The following is a 27969-nucleotide window of genomic DNA, read 5'->3' on the forward strand; positions in this document are numbered from 1 at the left end:
TCCCCCCACCTCCAACCAGCACCGGGCTTTTCAGTGTTGAAATAAAAAAAAAAAAAATGTAGATGTACGTTAGGCTATTACCTGAATTGATTTAATTTCTTCATCATAGGCTTGAAGTGCTCTCCCTTATTATGTAAAAAAAAAATAATCCATCTGTCCTATGGAGGGAAGAAAATATTTGTGAGGAAAGCAGATAGTTGTAAAACAGAGCACAAATGAGCCACAAACTTGAGACATCATCCATAAGGAAATCTGATAGGACCCCAGTTGGGATTGCTTTCACAGGGGAAGAACAAAAAGGAAAGTTTTTAACAGGGTCTCATTCAGTGGTGAAAACATGGCTAGAAAACAAACAAAAAAATAATTCCAGGAAACTAGATGGTATGGAAGGGATAGAAATAGTCGACAGACGGCAACTGAAGATTTCAATTTAAGGTTAAAATACGACATAGACTTGAACTGAACCTTCAAAGTTTCAGAGCCAGAATATTGGAGAGTCTTCAAGGTTTCAGTTAGCCGCTCTTAGCTAAAATCTGAGAGCCTGGATGAACCCAAACTGTTCGCATGGATCATAAAGTACTTTATCGATGAATGGTCGGATTGGCTACAAGACTAGGCCATGTTCACAGTTGTATTTTTAGCCTAGTGATCGGTTTTTTGGTAAGTCTTCAGGTTCAAAGAGGCGAGTTATGGAGGGCCATAAACTTACCCAGCTGTTCTGAAAAATGTTTTATGTTTAGTGGGTGTTTGTTTCTTTAATCATCTAGAAAAAGTTGTCATCATACCAGGTCAACCGGCTTTTCTTTGTCTTTGTTATGACTGACTATTGAATTGTTGAAGAGCGCAAGCTCCAAGGGTTTATTTTTATTATTCGGTGAGCAGTGCTGCAGTGTAGTGTCTAAAAAATACACTTATCCATTTAACATAGCCTGGTGTGCCAATTTGACTACTGACTTTTCATCTTGCAGACTGCTTCGTGTTTGGCCTCTAGATTCCACTCTACAAAAGTACACTTCTTTTCGTTCTCACCCTTAATCATATGTGGGATGAAGGAGCCTTTGCTGTGACATCTTCTAGAACAAAGATTCCTCAAAGCTCTTATTTTCTCTACTCACAAACTGTGGGCTCCCTCTCTGTTCTCTTTCTCCCAATCTTTCCTTTATCTTCGTCTAAATCAGACTTTAGTTGTCCTGAATACCTTTTCAACTTGAAATTCAGCAAGAGCTGTATCTTAAAGGGAGGAAAAACTATATCATGTGTTATCCATTAGTAAAATGAGTGCCCCAGATCTCAACGATGTTGGGTCATTTTCAATGTAGGACCGTAAATTTCTGGAGTCAGCGTTCATTTTTTCCCTATCTTGAAACACTGAGGTTAGGTAAAAAGTAGAATAATTAAATTAAAAACTCTTTAGAGGAAGGGAAGAAAAAAAAAAACCCCACCACAGAATGCTGTCATCAATGAAACCATAAAACTATAAGGAGCAAAGACTATAGCGAGGTCAAGGGAAATGGAGCATGGGTCATGGAGAGAAAATTCCCCCAAGAATCGTATTTCAGACAACTGCTGTTGGAATAAAACCGCTTCTGGGCCCATGCTTACACTTAATCTGTAGTTACTGTTGCATATAAGATCAGTATGAAGGTGGTCCTAGCATATAATAATGGTAATAGTAATAATAATAATAATAACAATAATACTATTATCTCCATTATGTAGAACTTAAAATTTTGAGACCCTTCTCTGTCCATTAATCCTATGATGTCAGATCTGTCAACAGTGCTCAGGCAAATACTGTGATGATCCTTCCATGTTCCTCTTAGGGTGATGTTTCTCTTTGTTTTCTCATTTTGCACAGAGGGAAGCCAAGTCACTGTCACATGAAAAGCAGCTGGACGGAGAAGCCTGTCAGATGAGTACTTGCCTCCCTGGCACTGTCCGAATGTGCAGGGACCCCCCCAAGCCCCGTGTCTTCCTGAGGTACATTCTGCCTGTCCGAGTCCTGCTAATTGACATGATCTTGCCAGATGTTCTGGTCTGTCTGGTGGCAGAGTTTCATGGGAGAATTTGTAATAGGACAGTTTCCCAAATGGTTATTATTCTGTTGCTTTGCTGGCCTCAGAGGGGTATTATACACAGAGGGATCATTACCCACAATACAGTGTGGGGGAGAATGAATCTGAGAGCCCCTGGAAAGGAATGCGGTGTGAAAACAAGGTCAGGGCCTCCCGTTGCTTTCTGACTTGTAATCGCCGTTCGGTGGCTTCCAGACAGCTGCAGGAGGCCCCGGTAGCATGACTGTGTGGCTGTGACATGTGTGAGTAAATGCTGGCTTCATTCTGTGCCTGAGATGTGTGCTCCCTCCACATCCACGGAAGGCTGCGCTTTTGTGGGACCCGGGCAATTTTGGAAGGTTGGCTTTTGTGCTTTGTAACTTTAGAAAAAGCTACTGATAGAGCTGACACTTTTTTGGATTCTCCTAGAACCCCCTCCGTACAGTAAGATTATTTCTGAACCTTCTTCACTACTAACTGAAATAAACACACATAATGAGAATTTGGCGTCAGGGAAATGTTCAGAAATGGCATTGTGTTTTTAAGGGGTGGAAGGAAAGCTCAAAAGTCTCAAACAACTGGAAATCACCCAGCTGCCTTTTTGAATCTGCTTAGTGGATTCAGTTACAGGTTCTACAGACATCTATGTTGTGAAGCATTTGTCTGCTTTGAGTAATGTCAAAATTAGCCGTATCAATAAATAAAGCTCTTACACAGTATGTACAAAGTGGGTCGTAATTATAAAGTTATTCAAGATCATGTTAGGGAATTTATAAAAGGATGAATTGAAAGAATCAGAAAAATGTTGACTCTGACTCCTATTTCTTATTCCACCTCCCATTGTTAAACGTTTTGACCCGATAGTGTAATTCCTTCAATTCACTGTGTGTGTGTGTGTGTGTGTATTTTAAGCTTGATATTATGGTGTATATTAATGGTGAGTCTGCCCAAATCTTCTGTCTCTGAATGTCACCTTTCCACCCTGAAAAATGACAACACTGTACCCACTTTACTGACTTTTCCTGAGGATTTGAGAGGAATACACTGTGTCTTATAGAAGTAGAAGCTGTGTGGGGACAAATACAAGGTGTATTGTTTCTCCATTGTCTACTCCCGCCTGTGCTAGGCTGAATCTTTGTCTCCTTAACATTTGAGGCCTTTTTTATTCCTCTGTGGCTAGTTTCCTCTAAAAATGTCAGGATAGTTCATTTTAAAACTTCAGTGAAAGCTTCAGGTCTTGGAAATGATGAGGGGTGGTTTGCACTTTTATTAGTCCAGTGTGGCAGCAGGGAGAAAGGATTAGGGCAAAAACCAACTGGTACCTCTTTTGGCTTTGGAGTGTTCTTCTCAGGCTCTTTCCCTGGCTAAAACCAGTTGACCACCATCACTGTCCTCATTGTGACAGTCAAATATTTGCTTTCTCAACAGGTCCTCCTGCATGGTTTTCGCTGTGTCTACAGGATTTTACCACCCCCCAGTTCCTCTGACTCCATGTTTCACTTCTGTCCCTTTCAGCTCCCACCCATGGCTGACTCTTGAGAGTTTGTTGTTACTGGGATTTCTTTCCTGATGACCAAAACTCTTGGCAACATTGGAGGGGGTGGGTGTGGGTGAGATTCTAGCCAGATAGTTCTGGAATGTTCCTTGGTCCCCCCACTAATGGTCTTGGCTGCTCCTCTGGTGGATAGCTGTGTCACACAAACTTGCCAAGGTGTGGCCTATACGATTGTGTAAATGAGAGAGAATTCTTACCTTTGTTTGCAACGGAAACATCCCAAGGAAGACAAACTAAAAATGTTGGGGACTTGGAATCTATCAAATGTGACTTTCAGCTCTGGTCCTTATGCTTCCTGCTTTCTAGGTATGTGATCTTTGCTATATTGGACAAACTCTCTGGCAATCATGTGAATCGTGTGAATAAGAAAGGTCAAAGGATTGACATGAGAATTAAATGAAACGGTATTCCAATAAAGGTCTCTAGCTCTCTTTTTTTACCTACTAGTTCGTTTTACAAGAAGGTGTGCAATGTGTGCTTTTCCTTTTTCTTTTCTCTCTTCTTTTTTGTTTTCTTTCTCTTTCCTTGTGTTTCCCTCCTTCCCTCCTCCTTCCCTTCTCCTTCCCCTTTCTTTGTTCCATTGTTGGGGAGTAGAAGCAGAGAGCTGTCTAGGTATATGGGTGCATGAAATGAATGCGGGATGCCAGGAGGGGAGTGAGGGTACCATTGTGGTTTAATAGCCAATCACCTACCCTCAATGGGCCCCAAACACAAAACTTCCCATGCCTTCACTGGAGTCAGGAGCTTTGTGAGTTTGTTTGGACAGAGTGTCATGATTGGAGGGGTGCACAGAAAAAGGAGGTCGGTCCCATTTAATCTATAGAGGATAGAGTTTCAAGATCAAAGGACAGGATGGCATACACTACAAATTGATTTCAAATGACAGGAATATAAAATCCATGTGAATAAATTCATAGATAGTCATATACAGTTTTCAAATAACTCTTAACGAAGTTTGCCATTTCCCTGGGTACAGACAATTCAGAACCGTATGTTCAATCACTTTAATATTTATAAGAAATAGGTGTGGAAGGAAGTTAGAAAATACAGAGGGAGAATTGAATCCCCAGTTTTCCTCGAAACACATTAAGCCTTGGATTAACTGCCTCCAAAATCCATTTTTGATAGAAAAACCCAGGCTGAAAGTTTTTCCAAGTTGCCACAATAATGGTACCGGCAATAAACTTGAGCGTTGTTTTTCCCTCAGGGAAGATTATGCTGAGTGCGTTTGATAGAATTTTATATGGAGAAATAGGGAAGCAGGGGAAGCCACGGGGGAAGGGGCGATGAGCAGCAGAGAGAATGAAAACATAGCAGAAGCATTAAAGCTTTAACTTCAATACAAATGATTTTCAGACTGTTGGAGAATACAAGGGTGATAGTCATAATTGCCCAGCTGTTGTTTGCAGACTACAGCAGCTGCACAGAAGTGCCTACACAGATACGGAATTTTATTGTCTTTTCTGCAATTCTTATGTGACTTTGGGTAGTGGGGGATATTATTTCACCCTTGAATGGAGGGAGGAAAGACCATGTTTTCCTGAAAGGTTTAGACAAACCAAGGAAGCGTGAGAATTCAACCCCTTCTCCACATCCTTTTGTTGAAATGTGGATTCAAGGTGCAGTTAATTACACCTGTCTCCTTAACACCATTGAGAATACTCCAACCCTGGATTTTTTAAATGGCCTTAAGTTGCATAGATAGTGGGGGGAAAAAAAAACAAACCCAAAAAACCAGTGGTGAGTCCTTATTTTTCCCTCCAGTGACCTCACAATGATTAGGTCATTATGAAATGAGTGACTTTTAAGATAATTTTGAATTTTAATAAAACTTAAGATGTTTCTCCTGTGTTTGACATAAACAGTGCTTTCTTTCCTGTAGTGTTAAAAATTGGTGTTTTTAACTCATGTGAAAAACTAGTAGTGTTAAAAATTAAGAGGTAGTAAAGGAATGCTTTAATTAAAAAGGAATTCAGTGGACATTGTAAAAATGAGCCTCCTGCCTGAATTGGGGAGCTACTTGGCAAACATACGTGGTGGACAGTGTGCCACAGAGGTAAAACAATTCTAGCATAATTTGCTAGCATCTCTACTGTCCAATGATTAGAAACCTTCAAGATACTTCCTACTTATATTCTGATGTCCTTTTCCCCCTGAACTGTGTTTACGTTTACTCCTTTATCATTGCCTTCGTTTCTTCAGTTTGAACCAAACGAATCCGACTTTACTTTTTCTAGTAGATTTCTTTTTCTTACTCCTCATGTTGTACCATCTCACAGTTATAGAGACGTGCGTTCATTCACTGTGGGGTTACATGTCAATAAACCTAGTGTGAGTTGAAAGTAATCCTGACTCAAAAATGCATTTAATACACCCAACCTACTCGACAGCACAGCTTAGCCTCGCCTACCATAAATGTCCTCAGAAGGCCTGCATTAGCCTACAGATGGGCAATATAAGCTAACATAAAACTTCTTTTATTATAATGTGTTGAACACCCCAGGCAATTGATTACTGAGAGCGAAAACCAAAATGGTGGAAAGCGTATTGGTTGTTGGCCCTCGCGATTGCACGGCTGCCGAGGAGATGCACCTCGATGCTGCTGCCCAGCAAGGGACACAAACAGATAGCCTGGGAAAAGATGAAAATGCAAAATTTGAAGTATGTGTCTACTGAATATGTACCATCACAAAGTCAAAAAGTCATAAGTCAAACCAGCATACATTGGGGACCTTCTGCATTTGTATATTTTCTTTACATCACCTTGCATAGGACTTTGTTTTCACTGATGGTTAAACACTTGTACTAGTTCATAATTTAGGAAACAATACATTTTTTGCAGTGAAACGCAAAACAATTGCTAAGCCCCTTACTGTGTGTTGGAGATGTACTTGAATTATGATTGCTTCCACTAATCCTCCGACAGCCCAGGGGATTTTTATTACGATTATGTCCATTTTACTGATGATAAAACTGAGAAGCAGAGATGCTAATGTGTGTTTAGTTGTATAGCTGGAAGATTACAGAGCTAGGGTTCAGACTCTTGTTCTGTCTCTAATGTTGGGCCTGCCCAAGATGGAGGTCCATCACCTTTGCCCTGCTCCCCTGACAATCATTCAGATTTCTTGCTCTAAATATGAATCATGTGGTTCCAAGATATATTTTCCAGATTTAACCTCTCCTGGAATTCTGACATCGTGTATGTACTTGCCTGGTTAATAATCTTTACTTGGATATAGAAGTAGACATCTCAAACATAACTAGTCAAAGTAGATGAATTGATTACTAATATCCCATGTCCTGTAATGAACTTCTTTCTGAGTCAATATCACAATCTTCCTCCTAATTGTTCAAATCAAAATTATGGATCTCTTTTCATTCCTGTCTTTTTCACATCCCTCTGTTTAATCAGTCAATAAACACTATCAGTTTTACCCCTACAGTATATTCCAAATCCTCTCATTTTTCTCCATATTTGGTATTGACTCCATAGTCCAAGTTTCCATTGTAATTTACCTGGTCTACAGCAGGAGGCTTCACGTAGGTCTCCCTGATTCCATTACTGCCCCTATGCGGTCCACTGGCAACCCAACAGTTACAGTGATGCTTCTAGAATGAAAATTACATTATAAAATAAATCTGCAGTAGATTCCCCTAACACTTAGGATAAAATAAAAACTCCTTTTTCATTACCTTCTTGTCTGAGTGATACTTGTTATCAAGCTAAGGCTTGAGTGACCTTCAGGGAACCATACAGTGTAAAAGTAGGCACCCTGTTACTTTAAGATTACTACTACTGATAATTTTTCTTACACATGTAGCTATTTTATTTTATGCGAGAATAGGGGTTCCATGAGTCAAGTGCCTTGCCCGTCTTAATTATATCTGTACTCAAAGGTACTTCGTGAATGTTAGTCACAATCAAACGCATCCAAACAGGAAAATTTCATGCCATCACACTCGAACAGCCACCATTTGGCCAACATGCCCTATTGGACACTGCACGCATCTTTGCACATTTTCTTTGAACTACTAGATGTGGAATTCAGTCAAAAGGTACTCACACTTAACTTCTGATAGGCTTTGAATAATTGGCTCTTAGAGACTTACTGCTTACCAAGAGTGAATAAGAATTCCCATTCCACTGTTCCCTCATCAACCGTGGGAGTTGTTAATTTTTTTTCAATTTTGCTGATCTGAAAGGTGAAAAATGGTATTTCATTATGGTTTGAGTTTGTGCTTACTTCATTAGCAGTTAAATTGAACATCATTCTGAAATTTAAATGCCATTAACGTTTCTTCTTGTATGGATTCTCTGTTAAATTACGGTGCCTATTCTTGTGTGTGAGCCTGTGGGCATGGGTGCATTTTTTTTCTTACTATTGATAAGCGAGAGGCCTTACAGGTATTGCAAATAATTTCAGCCACATTTTTAATTTATTACTTTCTTTTTTAAAATTTATTATTTTCAGCCACTTTTTTTTAAAGTCTATTTATTTTGAGAGAGAGAGAGAGAGAGAGAGAGAGACAGAGTGAAAGAGAGGGAGAGAGAAAATCCTAAGTAGGTTCCACACTGTCAGCGCAGAGCCCGATGAAGGGCTTGAACCTATGAACCAGGAGATCATGACCTGAGCAGAAACCAAGAGTTGGATGCTTAATTGGTGGAGACACCCAGGTGCCCCTATTTTCAGCCACTTTTCATTTTTATTTAGTTTTTATTAACTACTGTTTGTGTGCTCTATAGAAGTTGACATTTTTATCTGGTATTATTTACAGTTTTCTTTGGTGACTTTCTTCATTGTTAGCTCTAGAAAGCATTTTCCCTTCCTGATACTTTAAACACATTAACTAATGTTTTGCTGTATTTTTTTTTAAAGCTTCAGTCTTCATGTTTAAAGTTTTATTTCTCTGTCATTCATTTCAGTATTGAAATAAGGTAGAGAATTAACTTCTTTTTTTTAACTTCTAAAAATAGCAGTTTTTCTAGTATAACTTTTCTTCCTACCATCCTTAACTGACCACTTCTCACAATTTTTTTCCCACATTCTGTATTCCATACATACCTGGATCCATTGGCTGATTCTCTATTTCAATACATTTTAAAGAGTGTTCTTGGGAAGATAATTTTAGGAATTCTCTTGGGAATGATTTCATGGTCACAGAAGTCTGAGAAGCTTAAGGTTGTGTAAGTTTAGACAGATATCTATAGAATGGTACTTTCGGATTCCTTAATATGCTAAAATAGATGATAAGTCTCTAAGGGGTAGACACAAAGAACGAAGTTTCCATTTTTGATAATGAGTATTTGTCCATGGAAATACTTTTGGGAAGCATTTCAGTTGTGCATACTTTGGCAAACCTGATCCATTCTTTTTGTTATTATTATTTTGTAAAGTTTATTTATTTTGAGAGAGAGAGAGCAAGCAGGGGAGAGGCACAGGGAGAATCCCAAGCAGGCTCAGCACTGTCAGCACAGAGCCCTATGCGGGGCTCAAACTCACAAACTGTGAGATCAGGACCTGAGCTAGAGTCAACAGTCAGACGCTTATCTGTCTGATATACCCAGGCACCCCCCAATCCATTTATTTTTAGTGATCTGTCTATGCATTGGCTAATGCCACAGTCTTTTAATACATGTACCTTTATAATCTGTTTTATCATTTGGTAAGCCATGTCCTTGCTTGTTGGTGTCCTTTTTCAGAATCAAAGAGATTTCCCAGTTTGCACATGTCTCCCCCAACAGACATTTTACTTCATTCAGTCGCAAGGGGAAGATAAGTCATGAAATTTCTGGTGCTTCCGCAGGACAGAAGTTGGCTGAGGTTTATTTTTTTCTTTTCTTTCCTCATCTTCTCATTTCCTTCCCTTTGTTTAAGTTAAGAGAAAGCAAGATCTTGGATAACACTAAGGTTTTTCAAAGGCTAAGACTCATGTGAGGTTAGTTGAGATAATTTTCATTAAGAGGAAACAGAAAACCCCTGAGATGAGAGGAAGCAGCTAATCAATAAGAGACAAGCAGAGTAGGACAATTGGACAGTCACAGTTCTGAACGTTGAGAAGGAGCTAGGAGGCTTCAGGACTGAATAATAAGAAAGCGTTAGTAATAACGGAGGCATATGTCAGAAAGTGTATCTTACTCGTTCATTTTCCATGTCATTCTAAAATAACCTTTAAAACCGTAGTAAAATTTAAATTTTTTAAAGAAATTAAAATCTTGCTGTAGGGGAACCGTTGAAACTTGATGCTGAGACGAGACAGAGAGACGTAAAGCACTGCTATCTGTTAGCTTAGGAAGAAGATGTACCCTCAATTTAAAACTTTAGTTTACACACTGTACAGCAGTGAGAGGATTAAGGCACCTGAGGCGGATTTGCTATAAGGGAATAACCCCTGAACTTCAATCCAGAAAATGTGGCTCTGAGCCCTGATCTGTCGCCAGTTGTGTGACTTCGCACAAGGTGCTTAGGCTCTCAGGTCTTCCTATTTGTAAGGCTGTTATGTCCTGGAGCTTGATCTTAAGACATAGCTGACTGTGGGCGTCTCCTCCACCTCCACACTGGATGACCTCACGGTTATGGTAACTTGCACTCGGTCACGGTGGGAGTTTGTACACCATGGCACGTGATGCATCCGGCAAATCAAGGTGGTCTTGTTGTTATTGTTGTCCTTGCTGTTTTCAGGGAGGCTGTGTGAGCATTGCTGTGTGTCATCCATACCAGTTCTTAAAGTTGTTGGAACACCAAAATGATTTAATAAATATGGAAGCACTTTGCTAATTAATAACCTCAGCCAGCTGAAAGCATGCATGTCACTGTATCTCCGAATACCTCGTTGAAGACAAAAACTAAAAAAACCCTGTTGATTTCTAAAGAGAACAAATGTTAGAGTCCACAAGTGTCAGTCATTCATCTATGGCTAATTTTGGAAATACTTAAAGTATTTTCCTAGAGTGGGTATTTTGAGAGAGAGAGAGAGAGAGAGAGAGAGAGAGAGAGAAATGAGAGAAAGGAAGAACATCAGTGGGGAGGGGCAGGAGAGAGAATTCCAAGCAGGCTTTGCACTCTTAGCACAGAGCCCATTGCAAGGCTCCATCTCAGGACCTTGAGATCATGACCTGAGCCAAAATCAAGAGTCAGAACCTCACCTGACTGAGCCACCCAGGTGCCTCCTGAAAGTCTTGCTTCTATCATCTAAACATCTTTGAGTCATATTCCCAACTACTTTTTGACTTTGAACACCCTAGATACATTAATAGAAAATGAAGTGACCACTTCAGTCGGAGATACAAATGCTTTCTGGTATAGTGGAAAGAGCATGAAATGTGGTCAGGAGAGTGGGGTTCTAGTCCTTACCAGAGCCTTGGTAAGAGGGTGGGGAGGATAAGTAGCGATGAGGGGAGTCTTCTCTCCACTTCATACAGAGTCCTATCTCTAGCGATGGTATACAAAATATTTTCCTCCCCTTCTCTTCGCAGCCCCCCTCCAAACCAGTCCATTGGCACACCACTTTTCAAGATTCTAGAACACACCTTGTGTGGGCTGAGTGTTGGGGGTTCTCTGCTTATGTAGATAGAATTATTGATAAGTTTGACAAATATGTAAGAAAATCAGAAAAGAAATTTGTGAGAAAGTTTTACCCTGAAAGGGTAGAAGCTAATACAAAATCAGCTGGCTTGATAGCCGGTCAACATATTGATTGTATTGATCAAATTTGACTATAATAAAATTGTTTCCAGAAAGTTCTTTCTTGAGTTATTCATTGGGGATTTGCTCTAACCTTACTATTTTTGGATAGCATTTAAAATTAGTTTTTAATTTTTATTCATTTAATTTCCTAAAACAAGAAAACTGATATATGTCATAAAAATTTTACTTAAATATGCCTGATAATGAAAATATTTTCAGTATATAGAGATGAGAACTTTAGTCTGACTATATTTTCTGCTTAAGTCTTTTTCATTGCCCTCTACTGGCATTTGATTGGTTGACTGTGTTTTAGATGGGTTAGATGGGTTTTTCAAGAATTGACCTTTTATTAACATCGTAAGATTCTTCAAAATATTGCTAGAATCAAAATTCTTAACAACACATAACAAAAGTAAAGTTTCTTTGCCTCCTTCGATAGGTCTTTGTTAATTTTTTTTTTTTTTTTAATTTGATCTTGTGGCAAACTATTGTTTTGGTGTCAGCAAAAGCCTTTAGTCGTGTGACCACTAATGATACAGGCAGAACCCAGAAAGGCCAGTTTTAACTGGCCAGTAGCTGGACCTGGGACACCTGCGTGATTCAGTCGGTTGAGTGCCCAACTCTTGGTTTTGGCTCGGGTCATGATCTCAGAGTCGTGGGAGCAAGCCCCATGTCAACTGCCTCACTGAGCATGGAGACTACTCAGGGATCTCTTTCTCTTACTCTCCCTCTTCCCCACTGCCCCTCTTCCCCACCCATGCTCTCACTCTCTTTCTCTCTAAATTAACAAAAGAAAAAGAAAAACAAAAAAAAGTGATTGGACTTGTGTTGTCAGCAAAAATGCAACTGCTAATGATATTGACAAATTGCTAATGAATCAGGTGACAGTATGAAGATTACACACTTCATTCCCTTAACTGGATGAAATACCACAGTGTTCTTAATATTAAGCACAAATAAAGTTTAGGTTGATGTTTCATTGAATAAAGAGCTAAGTTTTGGAGGCCCCTGGGTGGCTCAGTCTACTGAACATGACTTGGGCTCAGGTCCTGATCTTATGGTTCATTGGTTTGAGTGCTGCATCGGGCTCTGCTGACAGCTCAGAGCCTGGACCCTGCTTCGGATTCTGTGTCTCCCTCTGTCTCTGCACCTCGCCTGCTCACACTAGGTCTCTTTCTCTCTCAAAGATGAATAAACACTTAATTTTTTTTTTTTTAAGAGCCAAGTGTTAACCTAACAGAGGGATTTTTGTGAAAATCAGACTCCATTTAGGGAGCCTTAGGCTTGGAAGTAAATTTTTGGTTTCCTAAAATTTTACCCTATTAGGCTAATTTAATTTGATAGTTAAAATCTGTGTTATTTTACTGTAGTAATTAAAGTGTTACAACAATAAGAAAAATCCAATTATCCCTTTATTTTGATAGCCCTGTTACAATACTCAGAACACACTCTCTCAGGAAGTGGAAATAGCGGATATCCACCAGAAAGGCTGGTTTCCCTAACACTGCTGGTCAACTAGGTTTTAATGTTGTGTCTGTATCCTGCTCCTGGAGGAATATGAAATTGCAACTTCTCACCTAATTGGTGTACCACCAAGAAAAATTTTGAGGACAGTCTTGCTGTTTTGTTCAGCAGCAAAATGGGAGGGATTTTAGTGGGTGAGATGATGAATTTCACTTTATATCTTTCCATATCCCCTGATCTTTTTAGTTAGATTCTCATTTTAGGGACGCCTGGGTGACTCAGTCGGTTAAGCATCCAACTCTTAATTTTAGCTCAGGTCATGATCCCATGGTTCATGAGGTTGAGCCCTGCGTCGGGTTCTGCACTGACAGTGTGAAACCTGCTTGGGATTCTCTGTCTCCCTCCCTCTCTCTTCCTCCCTCACTCTCTTCCTCCCTTTCTCCCTCTCTCAAAATCAATAAACATTTTTTTTTAAAGATTCTCATTTTAGCCATTCTTTGTTCATTCCCAGTTGAAAGCCTGTTGTCTTGCTTCTCCTTTATTGGTAATATCTCTGCTGATGCTTTCTACATGGCTACACCCTACTCACTTTTTCAAAGGTTTCTGTTTTAAACTTCTTTCTTTAAATCTAGTACTTGATTCATTCATTCACCATTTGCCATCTACTTATGAACTATATATCATGTATTGGGCACTATCGTAGGGTCCTGGGAACCTGATGGTAAATGGCTAGAGTTGTTCTATATTCTTGTTTCTGTGGAGAAATAAATGAGTAAACAAGTCAGGAAAATTATTATGGCTTATGACAAGGGCTGTGAAAGGAGGACATCAGCAGAATAATAGATGATAAGCCAGTGGGGGGGATTGTTTTTGTTCTCTGTTTTATACACAAAGGCATGAGAGCAGAGAATAGTTAACCACATGTTAATGGCCCCTGGCCAGCTGAGATTAGCCAGCTATTAAAGTCTGAAGGCCACATGTGTCCCTCTACTGTAGGCTGAGGCCAAAGAGAATTCAATGACTATTTACTCGTGTGGCAACTGAATTCTGATGTAAGGAGTTTGGCTAAGTCAATTTTTATTATTTTTAAAGTTTATTTCTTATTTATTTATTTATTTAGAGAGAGAGAGCAACTGGGGGGAGGGACAGAGAAAGAGAGAGAAAGTCCCCAGAAGGCTCTCCACTGATAGTGGGACTCAAACCCACAAACTGCAAGATTATGACCCGAGCAGAAGTCGGATGCCTTACTAACTGAGCCACCCAGGTGCCCTGGGCTAAACCAATTTTTAAAACCTTCTTCTTATAATTTAGAATAATCATCATCTGCATCATTAGCTCACAGAGAACAATGTAACAATAAAACAGCAGAGACCAGATAGAAGCATGTGAGGGCTTGACACATAGCAAGCAGGCCTTCACAAAACAATGGCTAAAGGACTGATGATTCTTTTTTTTTTAAATGTTTAATTTTGAGACAGAGACAGAGTGTGAGCAGGGGAGGGGCAGAGACAGAGAGGGAGACACAGAATTTGAAGCAGGCTCCAGGCCCGAGCTGTCAGCACAGAGCCCAACGCGGAGCTCGAACCCACAAACCGTGAGATCGTGACCTGAGCCGAAGTCGGATACTCAACCGACTGAGCCACCCAGGCTCCCCAGGACTGATTATTCTAAAAAGTCTAAAAGGACTATCTGAAAGGCACTGGGGCAATTACTTATTCATTTGGAAGCAATAAGATTTGACATGATGTGCAAAAGTAAAATCAAAAAGAAGTGATGATAAGAATTTGAAAAACATTACTATAAAATTTTTACAGAAAAGAAAGAGACTTTTTAATGATACTGGGTCAGTAAAGAATTCTTAAGTTACAAAAAGCACAAAAGAAAGAAAAATATTGATGATGGGAGCACATCACAAATTTTCATGAAAAATAAAGCCAGAGGCCGGAGCAAATACTTGTAGAACATACAACTGAACAAAGAGAGAGAATCCAAAATTGATAAGGAGTATCCAAAAAAGAAAAGTAGAAACAACTCATTGAAATAGCAGTGAAAGGTATGAACAGGCAATTCACAGATGAAAGGATCACCAATTCATACATGTCTAAACAGATGATATATGTCACCGTGGATTAATTTCAAAACAATTTTTAGGGAAAACATGAACTACAATATGATGGTATATATGTAAATAGCAGGATGCTATATATGCTTATTAGATACACATATTGGCAGAAAAATGTGAACTAGAAAGTACACATGAACTTGAGGAAGCACTTCTAGAAATGGGGGTTCAGGTATACCTGGAAGATGTAGTTCCTTAAAAAACGTAGAGATGATGAAATCGTCATTTGTTGACAAAAGTTACATTTGTTAGAAAAGTAACATTTGTCAAATCTGCATGGTAAATAAATCTTTTATTTGTCCCACTCATCCGTACTTTAGAAATGTTTTATAACAAAAATGATTCATGATTTCTTATTTCCTGATGTCATAGTTTTCTTTACGTTGCCTTTTTTCCTGTCAGTCAGATGCTAACTGCATCACTAAGTTTTATACTTCTTTAAGTTCCACTTACTTTTTTCACTTCAAGTATTATAATGGTGTTTTAAATGGAGTTTTTTACTTAAAAGTAAAAAAAAAAAACTATATATTTTTGTATATTCACAGCCACTTTTGTTTAGTAAGTAAATGTATAATGGAGTCTTCTTAGAGAATATTGAGGTGGTTATAGACCATAATTAAGATATAGTAGCAAGGCAACTCCAAAAACTGATGATGAGTATGATTGTTGACCTACAGAAGCAAGAGGACACTTGAAGAAAATCTTCCTTTTCAATACAGAGTTGAAATTTATGTAGGTTACAGTGGTGCTCTCTAGCCAAGGTCGTGTTGACAGGACAATGGAATCCATTCCTCTAGATCTGCCTTGCTTACTCCCCATTTATGGTCCTCCTTCTCCCCACTATGTGCACCATTTTTGAGGTACCCTGATGCTAACCAAGCATGAATTCCTTAGATGTCCTTTAAGACTTCACACTTCATCCTTCAGCGTTCATTTCCTGTTACGTCTTCTCGTTTCCCAGACACCACCAACCTTCGTTACTCCCACGAGCCTTTCCTTGTGCTAATCTGTTTAGGATGCCTTCTGATCTTCATGTCTCCTCCTCCTTTGGCCAATTCTCACTCTCTTTCAAGACCTGCCCCAGGCCTTGTCTTCTGTATTCATTCCTGAACCCTGCTCTGAGCCTGCCTTCCATGTTGTTCTTAGAGCGGTAGCAAAAACTTAGGGGAGGGTACCAGCCATGTATGTTTGAATCAGGTGAGTAGACTCTATAGAAAGTGAAGTTCCTGGTTTGAGGACAGTATGGGAGGAAAGAATGCTCTGCTTTGATAAATAGCAGAGAGAGCCACAGGACTTGAAGTTGCCCTCTGGACAGATGCAAGGAGTATCTTGAGTAGCACTTCAGTAGACAGCCCCCCAAATAGGTAAATAAAAGGAGGACCAGTGTCCACTCCCCATCTCACCTTGTACTTTGGTACCACGCATTTGACGGAAGCCCAGAGAAAATGGGGCAGGAGACTCACCGTAGACTGATCTGTGCTAGTTGGTGGGAAAGGAACATAAGAATAGAAACGAAGAATTAATAGAGCACTTTCAAAAGTTAGTTTTCTTTTAACCTTTGACTTGGTGGACTGATACTCTACGTCACAAATTTGTACTTATATGTGGAGATTGAGTGGGGAAGTGACATCCTTTGATGCTGCTTCCCCCCCCCCCCCCCCCCCCCCCCCTGTCCCATTTAATTCTTCCACCTTGTAGTGCTGACAGGAGGATTGGAACCACCTGGACTTCTTTTGTTGTTTATTTTAATTTTCAGAGATGTGAGTCATATTTTCAATGTTCTAATACAAGGATATTAGTCGTCATAAAATTTTATTTCTTTGTGGTTTTGCCTTCTCGTTGTACATCCAGGCACTAATGAGTGCCATAACAGAAAGAACCAGGAACTCCAAAGTAAGTGGTCAACTTTATTTCACAGAACAGGCATTGTTTCACATTATACTGTCTCACTTAGAATTCCTTGTTGCTGATATTATCAAGAAATTCAGACAAGAAGTGTAACATTGAAACTGTAGAACCACAGACAGATCTTGACCCCCGAATAAGAGGTCTTTGCGTCTTCTCTCTACTATGCATAGAGACTCCACTGGGTATAACTTACCTCTTTTAAGACACTACCAAGTGTTTGGGGACAAGGCACCACGAATAAACAAATTATACCCAGAAGGCTATCTTCTGTTTTTTTTTTTTTTTTTTCCCAGTTACTCCAAGTTCAAAATACTTTGTCAAATACAGAATAGGAAGCCATAAACACCTTTCAATCAAGTGGCCTGGTTATTGATGACCATCCTTTTAGAAACCATTAAGCTCTATTTATGGCAGACAAGCTACAGACATATTTACATGATACGTTCTCATCACACCACGAAGTGTAGGGTGAAGACTAGATCCTCTTGGGTAAAATTCTGAAGAACTTGAATGGACCCTGAATTGTTTTGGAAGCCTCATAATTACACAGGAGCATCACTGAATTGTATCTGGGGCAGTTTCCGATTTCACACGATACTGGACTATTAACTTCTTGAGATTTAAGAGTTACCCATTTCTGCTGAAGAGGAGGGTAGAAAATGGTGTGTTCACAAATCATTAGCCCAAGGCTCTGGGCCACAGAGCTGCCTTGAAGCGTAACCCATTCCACTGGTAAATGGCAGTCTTGCAGAAAGTTGTGTGCCGACGAGAATTTTGTGATACCTTGATGTCATCCTTCCAAAAGTCAGTGACTCTTCCTGACGGTCCATTCCTATACCTCTGACCGTATCCACTGTTATTGAGTCACTAACTGTCCAGCCAGCACCTCTAAACGTTAGCACTTCAAGAACTGCAGTCATAAAATTTGCTTCTTTACAAGAGTCACCTTTAAAGAAACTATACGTATAAAATCTGAAAATATTTTCCAACGCTGTGCTTCCATTTAGTGGTATCATGTTGCTGGCTTCTCAGGGGAAGCAGGTCTGTTAAATTACGTTCCCTGTGTCTTATGATAAGATCATGGTAGTGATCTCCGCATCCGTGGAGTTCCTTTTATTTTCAGTCTTTGAATCTATACTGAATTAAGGGTGCATGTGGATCTGTTCAGTACATTTTGTTTAGCTGAGGTAGAACTATTATTTTAATAGATCTGAGACCTTGGTCAATGCCTGAAGAATCAGGGTTTGGTATATATTCTGAGTCTATTCTTTATTTTATCCCTTAAGGGAATCTTTTATGAAGAACTATTCAAATGCACTTTGGAGGTAATGTCGTAAAGATATCATGACATTAAACTTGACACCAGGTATGAAATTACTGTTGTGAGTGTATAGATGTGTTTTTTTCAGCGTCCACAGCAGAGCTGGTATTCCTTGACTTGTGCCCTCTTCCTAGCAGTGATACACAAAGGTTTCTGGTTTACTCTGGTACTCATTTATAAGCACAGCTTAGCCTTCCCTACATCACACACAAATAGAGGGACTATGCTGATTGCAGACAGGAATAAGAGAAACATACCTGGTATGAAAGGTTCATAGATTGAGCTGTCAGAAATGATGAGTGTTTGGAAGACTGGACCCATGTCTCTGCCTTCTGTCCAGGAATGCCTGCCTCCTGTCTGAAATGGCCTGTAGGTTACATAGCTGTTATAAAGTTACCCATCAAATAGTTGTTGGTTTATGATGGAATTATTTTTAACTTGATCATTCTTTTGTGTTTTGGGAATAGAGCATTAATACGACATTCTTACTTACTTTTCTGATAAATAAGAAAATCTCCAGAACTATCAAAATGGAAGAGACCAAATATAACCACAAATTGGAGATTGACATCATTTTCAAGAGGCCATTTTCCTGGTTTTACAGGAGCTTATCTACACTTAAGATTCAAAGAGGAAGGGTGTTACTCACGGCAATACTGTACTATCTCTGTGCCCCCCTATATTAAGGAGAAGAACTTTTTGGAACGTGGATTAACATCAGATTATTTAACAATGTAGAAAAGTTACATCAGAATTATACTGAGTTTGAGAATCAAAGCCAACCAGAGGTTAAATGACAGTGACACAGGCTACCTTATTTTAGTTGAAGACAGTCATTTTTGCCCCTGAGGGTGAAGAAGAAAGCAAGATGCCTTTATGGTGGGATGCTAAAGAGATCCAAGCACCTGAATTAATACAAACCACCCGGGGAGTTACAGGAGGCTGAGCATAATCACAAGTAATATGGCGCTAGCAAGGAAGACTCACTGAGACAGGATTATGGGAGTCGAGGGAAGGAGAAGTCAAACAAGCTTCCCTGGGCCAAAGAAGAGCTCAAAACACTGTGACACCAGAGTTTTAAGAACTAGGCCAAGTCAGGAAGGAGGAGGAGTTTTCAAACTTGGCTTTGCATGAGAATCATCTCCAGCAAGTGTAAAGATACATAAGCCAACATTCTACCTCTGATCCACTAAATCTGAACTCTGGGATGATCCAGGTCCTAGCTGCTGGTGTTACTAAAAATCTCTAGGTAATTCTGATGCATAGAAAACTTTGACGTTGGGAAGGCCCAGAACTCTCCGGTATGTTGGGTGAATTGTGAAGTTGTTCTCTGAAGAAGCAAGTGTTACTTCTCATGAATATGCCTGCAACCATCTAGATGATAAAATTTGGCTGACTCACAATGATTAACTGTCTTGGCTAGGCTTCAAATACCAAGTCCTAGGCTGCTTGCAAGGTTTTTAAAAAAAAAAAAACTGAATTGGACTCCAAGGTCAGAAAACCATTTTGAATATTTGTTCCATGGGAGCTAGTTTGTTTGTGACATTAGGCAAGGCAGTTAACCTTTAAACGTCATTTTGTTTCCTTTTTTATTAATGAGAGAAAAATTCCTTCTTTCTCATTAGGTAGGAGAAATCATTTTGAAAACTGTACTTTAACAGAAGTTTAAGTGGATCAGAAATTTAAGCCCTAACAGGTCGACATGCAGAAATCTAAAATATTAATGAATTTTATATAACTGAACTTGCCTTTGCTTTGAAGATATAAATCTTCCAAGAGTAAATAACTTCTTTGTCGGATTTTAGTACATTACATCTGATCTCACCATTGCCTGTTTGCATTTATATATCATCTCTGGCGCTGTGGGGTTCAAAACACAGTCACTTTGAGGAAACTTATCAACCATCATGGTTTGTTTCCTTCTTTATTCTACTTTTTTTTTCAGGGGTTGTCTTGAATGAGAGAAGCTTCTGGAACAGTGTGGACAGTTGGTCAGGGCTGGCTCCTCTCTGAGTCTTCCTTCATAACATTGCTCTGTCTGCCTCAGTTTGGCAGGCCGGATCTGCGGGTGTGGAAGCCTTCTTGTATCTGTTGAAGAGAGGCTGCTCCCACCTTGTCTTCGGGGCATCGTGTTGGCGTGTGGCACTTGCTGTTATGCAGGTGTAAGGCTCGATGAGCCTGTCCTCAGATCCCCCCTCAGTGTTCAATACCCTGCTGGGCTCATGTCCTGTTTGGGGAAGCAACACAGTGAATAAGGAGAGTGTTTCAGGGTGAGGTCTCCAAGAGCTGGGGATTTGAGTGCATGTGAATTCTTAAGGAAGTATTCGAAGAAGAAACTGATAGAGAAGTGGAGAAAGCCGGTATGGAAGAGGAAAAAGGCAAGCAAGGATTCAAGGTCAGGGAAAGTTCTAGTATCAGCCAGATTCTGTAGCAGCAAGTATACCTCCTATCGTCTTTCATCTTGCACTCAGGGGGCTGAGGTTTTTCACTTCTGCTTTAGTTTAACTCAGTGGCTTATTAAGGCTGTGGTGGGGGGAGGGGATGGTTGGTCATAAGCTCGCTGGAACTTCGCCATGGTGGTTCCTGCCACCCAATGGCATTCCTCAGTAAAAAACGTCACTGATGCAAGTCTTGGGCAGAACAGCAGAGGCTGACGGGTGGATATACAGACCTTGATGGAACATGAAGGTATTTGGGCGGGGAGCCAGGAGTGTCTATTACAGCTGATCTTGTGCAACTTTTCCATTAAGTTTGCAGCTTTTTCAAAAATCTGGTGGGTCACAACTTCTGCAGACAAACTTTATAAGATGGCTTGGTGTGATGAGCTTTAATCTCCATTGCTAGAGTTGGTCCCAAGACCCACAGTGATGGTCCTAATCTTCCCGCTACACCCATACCAAACTTACCCTTGGCTAACACCTCTGCTGTTCTAGAAGATAGCCTGGTGGGGTGAACTACACCAACGTCTGAGGAGTCTGAGCTCTGGTCACTGGCATTCATCTTCCACAGTTAAAATTCCTCTTGGGAGTCACTGCCATGTGTGACCAAGTAAGCTGATATTAGGCAATACTCTCACACATGACAAGTATATATACTCTGGACAAAATAGAAAAAAGGAAACAAAAACCAAAGACAGCCACTTGAAGACATTGGAGGAAACTTAAAGACTGAAGGTGGTGGAGAGGAGTCAGCAGTTGGGTAGAAGGGGTAGTTGGGGGGTAGGAAAGGATTTTCTCTTTGTCGTTAGCTTCTAGCTTAAGGACAAGCCTCGTCATGTGCAATATGTAGCATACAAACTGGTCATAGAAAACCCTGCATTTTCTCTGTCCTGAAGAACCAGAGGACAAGATTGAAGGCAGCTGTAATAGCTGGTCATGTATGGGGGAACACAGAACAAAGGGAACCAGAGAGAGCAAACCTCCCATTTTCCACAAATTTTGTGTGTAAACTCTAACGCTCTTTTAGATAACGCATGAGCCAGAAACATTAGGAAAAGTATCATCTAAGCTACCATGTTAAAGATAAAAAAAAAAAAAAAAAGGAACTGATATTTGAGCTGTTACCCAGCTGACAGAATTTCTAGTTTTAGTTCAGTCCGGTTAATTACCTGATAAAACAAACAGCGAAGATCCTCAGTTTTTGGACCTGTATAACAGTTCAGAGTGTTCACAACACAGGATTCCAAATGTTCATGATACAGTCCAGAATAGCTTGGCATACGGAGAAACGGGAAAATGTGCCCCATTATCCTGACCAAAGACAATCAGTAGAGACCGTTCCTGAGATGGAACAAAGTCTGGAATTCGCAGGCAAAGGTTTTATGGAAGCTATTATAATAATGGTAGGAAAATATGCTCACAGTGAATGAAAAAATTGGAAAATTCAGCAAAAAGTTAGAAACTATAATAAAGAACCAAATGGAAACACTAAAATTGAAACGTACCACATCTGAAATAAAGCTGGTCATTGAAACACTGAGCGTTGCTGAGATGCCAACCCTAGCTCTAATATATAATAGTAACACTAAATCTTTTTGACGATCGGTATCAATGTTACCTGTCAGGATGGTAATTCCATCCTTTGCCTGTTGGTATTGGTGTGAGAAATCCAAGAGACCCAATGGCAATCAAAGCTTTACATTTAGTAGGGCTCCATTCTAGGTCTTGCTGGATTCATTTCTCTTTGCGAACTAGGAGCTTTAGACACACGGAGCTTTAAGATACAGAGCTGGGAAGCATTGATTGTTTACATATACCATTGGCTGCAATTAGTAAGCGAGGACACTGTCTTTCCACCCCTAGGTCTGAGACCCATAAATTACACTGGGTGGGGACTCAGCACCACATAATGGCTGTAAATGTAATGTTTCCGTTGTATCTTGAAGAATAATCCCCTACCTTTACAGAGGCTCGTCTCTTAGATGACATTTCAGAGGTTATTCTAGAGCTCTGCTAGACGAGCAGATTCTAAATTGTGTGGTATGTCTTTAAACCAAGAAATGTTCTGGTCATACACCTACTGTTGGGCATCCTTCCAAATAAAGTAGGTCCGTTGGTCCAAGGCAATTTTTTAAGGAGACTGTACTAGTAAATATGACATTCTGTAAGCCCTCGGATAGGGTACATGCCAAGGAACTACTGTCAAGGGAGGCAATCTCTTTTCTCACCTTGATAAAGGGAAGTTACTTTGCTTTCCACGATGAACAGGGTCCAGTGTAATCAACTTGCCACGGGAGTAGCACGTTTGTCTCTTCAAGAGATGAGAGTTGACCAAGTACTATGTCTTGGTTTCTTTTGTTGACATATTGGACAAAATGAGTTAGTGTCAAAAACGACATCATGTTTGGTGAGAGAGAGGTCTATGAGTAGCTTCCATCTCTAACACCATGACTAATCGGTTTACCGATCCATCGTGTAAGCCCTTGGGGAACCAAGGACACATGCTGCCTGATAGTGATTTGATGAGGTGTCCTGGTCACTGTATTATTTAGTACACCTTCTGCAATGTGTGCTTTATCGTGGGTATTAAAATGTGATGCAGATATCCTTTTCTCCTGTGGTTGCTCTTACTCCACAGATCAAAGAAGCCGAGTTCGGGTTTTATCAGATCGCTAGTCTGTACATTCCATGTACACATTCAAGAACCAGAGTAATCACCATTGGATGAGTCTGTGGATCCATGAGACACTATACATGTTGAACATAAGCCAGCTCTCTATTTACCACTAGATAGATATACACCTGCCCATACAGTAACAGAGGATCAGGATAATAATTTCCATCCCAGGTAACAGGATCAGTCAGACTCATTCCGCTTCAAAATACCTACATGGTTTTCTTTCTTGAATATGCAGGTAATGAGGTGAATGGCTACAAGTCCCATGGGGAAAGGACAAAGAAGATCACTATTGTTAAAAAATGTTGTGGCAATGCCTCTTCCTTTCTCAGGAACCTAATGTCTTTTCATCTTTGGATTCTAGGTGTAAAAATTATTCAGGTGTAGAAACTGAGCAGGAGATCATAACTTTTAGTTGAGGTGGTTGATAGCAATGTTCGTGATGTATGCCTGCATGCACATGTGCACACGCGCGTGCACACACACACACACACACACACACTCATGTTAGTTACCCATCTCTGTTGGTCCTAGGCTTTCCCTATCTTTTAGCCATTGACATAAATCTCTCTGAGCTACTGCCCCTGGTTTTTATTTCCACTTTACTACCCATCATGGTAATCAGACTTACTTTGCCTCTAATGGTGAAAGCCTGCTGCTGGAATTTTTGATACCTTTGGTTACTAGGAAGCCCAGTTCCCTAAAAGCATCTTATACTAGGAGTCCAACCCTTCAGAACACAGTCATTATAAGCTTCTCAGTGATACCAGTGACCCCTGCCAATTCATTTTTTATTGTCTTATATAGTAATGTTTTGGTCATGTCATTTTATATATTAGATGTACCCTCACATGCTTCCTTCTCTGAGCCTTTTGTTCTCTCACTGTGTCAGGTCAGTTCTAGCATTTTTACTTGGTTTAATGGAGGCTTGTAAAAAAAAATTAAGACAATTTTTACAGCAAATGAAAGTTCACAGCAAAATGAAGGAGAAAGGTACAGAGATTACTCACATCCTCTCTGCCCTCACATATGTATAATCTCCTTATTACTAACATTCCCCACCAAAGTGAACTACAGTTGGTTACGCTGTGTTGACCTGTCATGTTCACCCAAAGCCCGTGACTTGATCGTCCGCTCTTTGCATGGGACATGTTATGGATTTGAACAAACCTATAATGACTAGTAGCCACCGTGTGATATCACCTAGACTATTTTTACTGCCCTAAGAATCCACTCCACTCTGCTTTTTCATCCCTTCTCATCTCCCTGGAAACTACTGATATTTTTACTGTCTCTATGATTTTACTTTTCTCAGAATGTCGTCTAGTGGGAATGATAAACCTTTTTAGAGTACAGCCTTCTTAGATTGGCTTCTTTGACACGGTGGTATGCATTTAAGATTTCTCCATGACTTTTAATGACTTGGTACCTCATTTTTTATTCACTGCTAAGTAGTATTTAACTGCCCAGGTGTACCAAAGCTGATCTATTCACCTGCTGAAGGACTTCCTGGTTGTCTTTAAGTTTGGGTAAAGTTGATGAATAAAGTTTATGAGTAAAGTTGCTATAATCATTTGTGTACGGCTTTTAGTGTGGATTTATTTTGAAACTCTTTTGGGTAAATTCCAAGCCGTATGATTGCTAGGTCATATACTGTGCCTGCGTTTGGTTTTGTAAGACCCCACCAAAGTGTCTTTGAAGGTGGCTGTACTATGTTGCAGTGTCGCTAGCGAGGAATGAGTGATACTGTTGCTCCACGGTGCTCACTAGCACTTAATGTTTCAATGATCCCAATTTCAACCATTCTAATAGTTATAGTGTGGTATTGCCTCGTAATTTGCATTTCCTCGATGACGCGTGGCATTGATCTTCTTTTCGTACACTTAATTGTCCTTTGTATAGCTTGTCTGGTGAGGTGTCTTTTAAGGTCTTTGGCCATTTTTTAATTAGGTTGTTTGTTTTCTTATTAGAGAAAGTAATTTTTCTCTAAGAAAATGTTTTCTTGTTGACTTTAGGGATCCTTTGTATATTTTGGTTAGCAGTCCTTTATCAGATATGTGTTTTGCAATTTTTTTTCTCGTCGTCAGTGGATTATCTTTTTACTCTCTTGACCTTGGATTTCACAAGGCAGAAAGTTTTATAATTTTAATGAAGTCTGGCTTATCAGTTGTTTCACAGATTATGCCTTTGGTGTTATATCTAAAAAGTCATCATTATACCTAATATCATTTAGTTTTTCCCTAATATCTTCTAGGAATTTTATAGTTTTGCGTTTTACGTTCAGGTCTGTGATCTATTTTGAGTTATTTTATGTGACAGGTATAAAGTCTATGTCTAGATACATTTTTTTTTTTTTTGCATGTGAATGTCCAGTTGTTTTTACATCATTTGTTGAAAAGACCCTCGTGGCTCCATTGTGTTGCCTTTACTTCTTTGTCAAAGGTCAGTTGACTGTATTTTTTTTTTTTTAATTTTTTTTTTTTTTTAACATTTATTCATTTTTGAGACAGAGAGAGACAGAGCATGAACGGGGGAAGGTCAGAGAGAGAGGGAGACACAGAATCCGAAACAGGCTCCAGGCTCTGAGCTGTCCGCACAGAACCCGACGCGGGGCTCGAACTCACAGACCGCGAGATCATGACCTGAGCCGAAGTCGGATGTCCAACCGACTGAGCCACCCAGGCGCCCCAGTTGACTGTATTTTTAAAGGGTTTATTTTTGGGCTATTATATTGCATTCATGTGTTTTTCCCTTCTTTTGCCAATATCACTCAATCTTGATTAATGTAGCTTTATGGTAAGTCTTTAAATCAGGAAAATGTCACTTTTCCAACTTTGTTCCTCTGTATTGTGTTGGCTATTCTGGGTCTTTTGCCTGCCCACATAAATTTGAGAATGAGTTTGTTGATACCCACAAAATAACTTACTGGGATTTTGATTGGGATTGCATTGAATCTGTAGGTCAAGATGGAAAGGGCTGACTTTGTGGCAATATTGGGTCTTCTTGTTTATGAATATAGGATATCTCTTTATTATGTATGTATGTATGTATTTTAAAAAGTTTATTTATTTTGAGAGAAGGAGAAATCACATGAGTGAATGGGGGAGGGGCAGAGGGAGTGAGAGAATCCTAAGCAGGCTCCACACAGTGCAGAGCCCGTTGTGGGACTTGACCCCATAAACTGTGAGTTCATGATTTCAGCTGAAATCTAGAGTTGAACGCTTCCCTGAGCCACCCAGGTGCTGCTATCACTCTATTTATTTAGATCTTTGATTTTGATCATCCAAGTTATGTAGTTTTCTTCATGCAGATCATGTACATATTTTGTTAGATTTATATCTAAGTATTTAATTTTTGGCCTGTAAATGCTATTGCCTTTTCAATTTCAATTCCACTTGATTATTGTTGGTATACAGAAAAGTGGTTGAATTGTGTATATTAACCTTCTAGTATGCAACCTTGCTATGATCACTTAATAGTTCTAGGAGGATTTTATGTCTGTTCTTTCAGATTTTTGATAGAGATGATCATGTAATCTGTAAACAACAGATTAGTATTTCTCCCACCTTAATCTGGATACCTTTTACTTCCTTGCCTTACTGCATTCACTAGAGGCCCATTTTTCTTTTTATAAACCTTCAAAAGCAATTCAAGCTGCCCATGAGATCCAGCTTGAGGTTTTCTGGGAAGTTAAATCCAGAGTCAGAGGAAGTTGTCCCCGTATGAGCAAACTTTCCCTTATCCAGCTCTCTGTTCTAACTTTACCTCTTTCTCCATCTAAGACCTTCCAGATTCACTCCAAGGCCTACTCTTCCAGTTTCTACTGGTACACATTATGCCCTGAAGGTCATTCAGTGTATATTCCTTTTCTTCAACTGGATAACTTTGTTCATTTGGGTCATCCTTGCTCTTAGTTCTTGGTTTAGTGTCCAGGGTGGGAGATGGGGGGAAATTTTGAGGAAAAGAGCACTTTCCTGTAAGATTTCTGTTTTGATTGAGGCATCAGCATAAGTCTTTAAGCATGAGGGTGTTTGTTCTGATCTCTAACAGGTCTAGAAGTTGTTAACGAATCTGTGGGTACTAGGACATTCTGTACATATTCTTATGTCACGTCTCAGGCTGCCCCTGTTTTCCTGTCAGGCACCTGACTTTAGAGTAGGAGACTTGCCAGTTTATTAATTCATTCTCCTCTGAAGTTCTGCTACTTTACAGTTAAGTCTTACACCTGGCCATCAGTTTGGTTTCCTCTCTGGGTATAGTTGATAAGAGGTTTTTTTTTGTTTTTTGTTTTTTTTCAAATACTGCCTTGGATGCCCTGAGGTTTTCGCAATATGCTTTAGGTTGCTAACTGGCTATCTGGAACCTGTCATTTTGTCTTCTCAGTGCCTTACTGCCACTTAGCAACAACCGATTTCACAGTACTTATAAAGTACTCTTTCCCTTCTACCTCTCATAGACCAAGGATATTGCAAAAGCCATTACATTTCCTCCTACTTGTATGCCTTCCCAGTTCACCACAGGTGCTTGTGCAAAAAGAACATAATTGCCGAGGGGCGCCTGGCTCAGTCGGTTAAGCGTCCAACTCTTGATTTTGGCTCAGGTCACGATCACACAGTTTGTGGGTTTGAGCCCTGTGTCGGGCTCTGTGCTGACAGCTCAGGGCCTGCTTCTCTCAGGGCCTCATTCTCTCAAAAGGTAGGAAGGAAGGAAGGAAGGAAGGAAGGAAGGAAGGAAGGAAGGAAGGA

Source organism: Panthera uncia (assembly GCF_023721935.1).
Source record: "Panthera uncia isolate 11264 chromosome A1 unlocalized genomic scaffold, Puncia_PCG_1.0 HiC_scaffold_17, whole genome shotgun sequence".
NCBI lineage: Eukaryota > Metazoa > Chordata > Mammalia > Carnivora > Felidae > Panthera > Panthera uncia.